Source organism: Merops nubicus, unplaced genomic scaffold (assembly GCF_000691845.1).
Source record: "Merops nubicus isolate BGI_N331 unplaced genomic scaffold, ASM69184v1 scaffold15580, whole genome shotgun sequence".
Lineage (NCBI taxonomy): Eukaryota > Metazoa > Chordata > Aves > Coraciiformes > Meropidae > Merops > Merops nubicus.
The window spans coordinates 7,696-13,888 of NW_008581020.1; positions in this window are offsets into that span (position 1 = coordinate 7,696).

The following is a 6,193-nucleotide window of genomic DNA, read 5'->3' on the forward strand; positions in this document are numbered from 1 at the left end:
TTAGCCTGAAAAAGCCTTCGAGCAGCAACCTTGCAATGTTCCATCCTGCACAACTGTGAGAAGAAAGTGTTTGGTGTTGTCTAAACTTGCCAGAGGGAAATTCGACAGAGAATTTCCAAGTTACTCAGATCTCACGCACACACCTTGAGTCATGGTGGACTTTTTGATGAATTATTTTAGAAAGTGCAGTCCTGTCAGTAACTTAGCTTTATCTTGTGCTGAGTTCAACGAGATCTGTGTGCATAGTGCTAAAGCACTGAATTGCTTTAGAGAACTTTGTCTAACTTATTTCTCCTTAAACTAAACATGTAGGATGCCAACATGCCAGGTGAATTCTTCAAAGGTCACGTGGGAGCACTATTGAAACCTGAGGTACCTCAGAGTGAGTCAGGGAAGCTGAGCAAAGCAGCATCACAGAACAGAGTCACAAAATGCAACCACAGCTTTTTTTTGTAGGAGATATTCCAAATCCTTCAGGGTTAGTGTCCCAGATCAGTTGCAGGAGAGTATTTTTCTCAGAATCCAAAGCCACAAGGGCCAACAAATATTACTTGGTCTACAGAGCTTGACAGAGAAAGACCGTGCTCCAGAAGAGCACAGAGAGCTGGCAGGATGCAAAAAGTGAGGCAAGATTCCAGCTGATTTGTGCTAATCCACTAATTCAGATTCTAGACACAAGATGGATGCCAAGGTAAAGTTAATAAAACATTAAGAGTCCCAGTAGCCTGAATAAATACATGGTGTCCATCAACAGTCCCCAGACACAGTCTAGATTCTGTTTGATCGTGTATCTTCCCCTAAAGATATTTAATTGAACTAAAACTGGTGTGATGCTGAGTTCGTTATGATTGATTCGTTCTCTGTTAGGAAACAGAATCCCTTTGATGTGCACACAGGAGCAGTGCTGTTTCACCCTCTGCTCTGTGAATTGTCTTCCCAGTTGAGCCAAGTACTTCACAGGCTGGAGCACTCTGCGAGCAGTGCACGCCTCAGCAGGCACAGTGCATTTGTTGTTGTCAATACAGAGATGAATAAACCTGACAACTAAATAATTTTAATCTCTTCCTAGGAAAGAATGACCCAGAGCTCCAACTTCAGATGAATCTGAAGGTAAATAACTATTTCCAGACCCAGAGCTGTCCTGAAAGGAGAGAAAACATACAATGCAAAGCTGTATGCATGAAGCACCAAAGCTTTCAGGTGTCCAGGATTGTGATGGACTCTCAGACTGTCGAGTTTGGTGGGCAGCACAGGAGAGAGCATATTTTCACTGAATATTTGCAGTAGGACATTCAGTGTTGTATCTGGTAAAGGCTGTGACTGCCTTCTGTGTAGAGGGTCAGAGTGCTTTTCCCCTGCACAAGCAGCACTAGAACAAAGCTCACTATTTTCTTTTTTACTGGTTATGGAAGATGCTTATTCTGTTCAGGAAAAGAATTTAGTTACAGCTGTTAAGTCTAGGAGAATTTAGTATATTCTATAGGTATACAGATAAAACCACACACAGTTTAGTCTGGGTTGAAGTTAATGTGAGAGTACTGGAATTTTTATTTCAGTTTTTGATATTTCTAATTTTTTTTTTATTATCGATTTTAATAAATTTGAAGTTAATATTTTAGTGCACATAAAATGCAGAATTGCCTCTCAATAATTATTACTGTTAGCTGGAAGATTATGCTGGGCTATGCAATGTAACAATGAAGTTCTCCTCTTTTAGCTGCATATAATTACAATCCTAGGAAATAAGCTTCTTCATGATTTCCAAAATACACAGATAACTGAACAAAGTCCAGTGTAAGTATAGTGTAAGAGGGCTTTTTTAAAAGCAAATTTTAATTTCTTTTTTAAGTTCTGAGGTGTAATTGATTTTCTAATTTAGAAAGCATATAATCCAAACTCATTTTGTGTTAAGAACTTTTTAAAATAATTCATTATTTCTAAACATTTTTTATTGCTGAATACTTTGTTGCCACAACTGCTGTCAGTGACAGTATAACTTACAGTAGAGATCCGAGAGACTGAAACTGCAAGGGAATAATGGTGACAAAAGCTAGAAATAAAGCACCATTTTCTATTCGGCCTTCCTTTTGAATGAGGGAAAGATATTCCACATTTATAAGGATGATATTGTTGCTTTTCAGATGTGATTCAAAGACACTGAAAAAGGAGACATATAAAACATGTGTCATTAGGAACTCAAGTTCCATTTGAATAGGAAATGTTTTATTTGTAATCCTTAGAGAAAGCCTTCAGGTCATGAACAGCATTTCCACTTGTGGAGAAAAATGTGAGAATAGTTTTCTGAAAGTCTGTATGGAATGAACATTCCCTTTTGAACTCTACTCATCCAATTTCTGGGCACATTTGAAAAAAAAAAAAATGGAGAATTAATAGAAACGTTGTAAAAAATAATGTTAAAAACCTTCAGTGAAATTCCAAGGGTGTTTTTATAGTATTCACAGTTTAGTTCTTGAGTGAAATAACTTGATTTCAATAGGCCTGAACCCCTTAAGTTGTTACCACACAAGGAGGACCTGCTTTTCCTTTCATTCACTCCAGCATGGATGAAGAGTGAATTCACAGATCTTGGTGGGATTACTGTGCATAGACCTAGGAAGAGAAGGGGTGAACAGAATATCTGCTGTCATATGTGAGGGATTTTTTTTCAAGATAAGAAGATCCCAGTTTGTGGATTTGAATGTGGTATAAACCTGGACATTAGAATATTTCTGCTAACTGTGTTGAACACTTGAATTTCTAAAATTTTATTTACGTGAGGTTATTATCTTTATGCACACACATCTGGTGACCAGGGACATGAACATATCAGTGCACAGCAGGCTTCTTGCATCTACTACTGTATTTACAATCTCATAGTCTGAGCATGTTGTACCTTTGCAATGGTTGAAAAAGGACCATGCTGATGAGCGACGCTGATGCCGCATACATGTGAACAGCTATGTCAGTGCTGCATCACAGCATATTTGTCTTTTGAGTTCTGTTTGTCATTTCAAAAATTTACAAACATCTCTTGATTTTTATAGCAGGTTGATTAGATTATGGACTAACTCTGGTAGGAACAGAGACACTCTGAGCTGTATCACTTCTGCCCATGAGCTGGTTGATCGTTGTGACAGTGTGGCCTCACTCTCTCATGTCAGCAGCAGCACAGGGATCTGCAGGGATGACAGCCATTACTCCCCAGCTGTTTTCCTTTTCTCTTCATTGCAGTGTTAATGCTGGTTCTCATAGTCTAATGTATCCATGTATTAAAGAGAAACATGAATATTTGATTTTTCCCCATGAAGGCAGGAAATTGGGAGTTGATTTTATATTAAAGCAATGTGATTCATACTTTCCTTGAGAACTCTAGAGTTAGGAATCTTAGGTCTTCTGTTAAATGCAGAAAGAGAACACTTCAGTGTTTGCCAAGAAATGGAGAAGCTTGTTTTAAAAAGATTTGAAGAAAAAGTTTTAGATATTTTGCAATATTTGCCTGTTTCTTGGCTCAACTGTATATATCCATTTAGTGATAGCAAATTCCCTGTTTTCTGTGGTTGCAAAGTTTACTGCAAGTATCCTATCATCCTTCCTGTAAAGGGCAGGGATGCAATCCCATTCTCAAAAGCAGCATTTGGCTGTTTTCTTTCCTCTTGTGGTGAAAGACTGTGCAGCTGTAATGCAGTTGTTTGGAGTGCAGTGGGGAGCACAGAGGCAACCTGCTTCAATGCACAGCCCACATCTGTCCTTGGAAAAATTCAAAGTGACAGGAAGCATGCTGGGGCCATATGTCAGCAAAGCTGAGTTCACAACAGGCTGCATTGTAAGCATAGGTTTAATTTCTAGCACAGTTTTTGAAGCATATGAATCTGTATCATTAAAAACAGAAGTTTCCTTCTCTGAATAAACACTATGTGTCAGCAGCTGCTTGAAAACTTTGAGCAAACTTGGAAGTATCTTCCCCAGAAGCACATGGTTAACTCTCACACAACTGTCAGGACTTGCTGTACTTCATTCATTTTTGTGTGTGATCTACCTGCTTTTTTTTATGTTGAAGAGTAAAGAATTTGTAAATGCTGCCTTTGTTGGGCCTTTGCAGCTGCGGGGACATTTCCTCTGCGAGTGGTCTGGTATCTCCAATATCACCCCTGTGAGACCTGGCACATGGGCAGAACATTGTCTTTCAAACGCTTCATCAGTTCTTAATCCCTTCTGAGTTTTGCAGCAGTGAAATGAATTGACTGTTTGAATGTATTTAGCTAAACAATAGCTTAATATGAGCAAGATGGTAGCTTTTTGATGGGATTCTTAGCCAAGAAAACAGAATGCTCCTTTTCTATTTATCTAATTAAAGGAGCAGTATAAATCAAATAGGAAAAGCTGAAATTGTTCATCTCAGTCCTTGGTTGACCTGCATCAAGTGGAGATTAATTTGACAGGATCCCAGCACAGCTGAGGTTGGATGGGGCCACTCAAGACTATCCAATTCAGCCCCTGTTCAAAGCAGGGTCACCTAAAGCAAGTTGCCTCAGACTACATTCAAATTCTGAACATCTCCAAGGATGGAGACTCCACAACATCCCTGGGCAGCCTGTTCCATTGTTTGGGCACACACACTGTAAAAAAGTCTTTTCTTGTGCTCACACAGAGTTTCCTGTGCTTTAATTTGTGCTCATTACCTCTTGTCCTGTCGCCGAGCACTACTGAGAAGAGCTCTGTCTTCTTTACACCCTCCCATCGGGTATTTGCACACATTGATAAGATTCCACTGAGCGTTCGCTTCTGCAGGGCGCACAGTCCTAGCGCTCTGTACGACCTGTGCTGCAGTCCCTCAGTCACCTTTATGGCCCTTTGTGGAACTTGCTCCAGTGTGTTCCTCTGTCTAGTACTGGGAAGCCCATCCTGAACCCCGACTCCAGATTTGGCCTCACCAGGCTGAGTGGAGGGGAGGGATCAGCTCCCTCGCCCCACTGGCCCCGCTCTGCCTGCTGCAGCCCAGGACGCGGCCGGCCTTCCTCACTCTGAGGGCACACTGGTGCTTTTCCTTGGACAGTCTTCCATTCAAAACTGCAGGGTGGGTTTACAGTGGTCACAGTAAAGATGCAGCTTAAACTGTGTGATTTAAGAAAAATCAAACCCGTAGATTGATATTGTGAGGTGGATTCTATTTATATTTTAACATTGGTAAATTTTTACTATTCCTTTATGGATTTATTTGGGTTTAGAAAGCGAGAAAAAGATTCACTTTGGAGGACGTTGGAAAATTTTCTTTAGAATTGTTGAAAAAAAACACGTTTTACAAATGCTAAATGTACCTACATCATCCATGTAATATGATTTTATTTCTTTTCCTGTGTCACTCCTGGTTCTCTGCAAGAATTATTTAATAACTGAGGAGTTGGTTCCAAATGACTAGGATGGCATCTTTGAAAATACATTATCAGCCAGTTTTGCATGTGGATTTTCTGGGTGTTTTTGGGAAACCCTGCTGAAATTTGAAGTATTATGACTTGTTGCTGAGACTTTGCTTCTCTCCATGTTTTCTTTCAGTGGTTCTGCCCTAGCAGCTTACCTGCTAGCAGAATGTCCTTTCCTGCTTCAATTTCTCCCATATATTCTTTGTTTTATCTTTCAAGCTGCATGGATGATATATCACGTTTAATTTCTCTTCTTTGCATCTGTGTAATTTGAACAGAGGTGCTAGTGAATGCCTTCTGTGGAGAAGGCACAGAAAAGCGGCATATCACTTTATGAATGTCAGAGCTACAAAATGTGTGTCATATTCTGCCTCGGAGTCAAAACTGTGAGTTAATTGGGGTAACCCTAACACTGTTGGAGCTGCTGGGTGCTGTGACCTACCCCTCAGCTGTACTTGTAACTGTGTTTGGTTGCCTGCAGTCCTATGAAGAGCCTTCCTAGCGATTAACAGTGCTGAGTATCAACAACTCACCTTGCAGTCAGTATAAAGCCTGTGATATCTTCCCAAATAATACAGTTATAATCAGGATAGTCCCTGGGTGGTTGTTAATACTTAGTTAAAATTAGCCAAAATATTTTATATTTTGAGTAATTTATTTTCCTGCCCCTTGTGACCTGTTTGGCCCTGGCTGCCATGTTCTGCTTGCATCCTGTGGTATTTTTAGTAATGCTGATTATCCTTCCCACCACTTCTGTTGCAAAACAGAATGACATG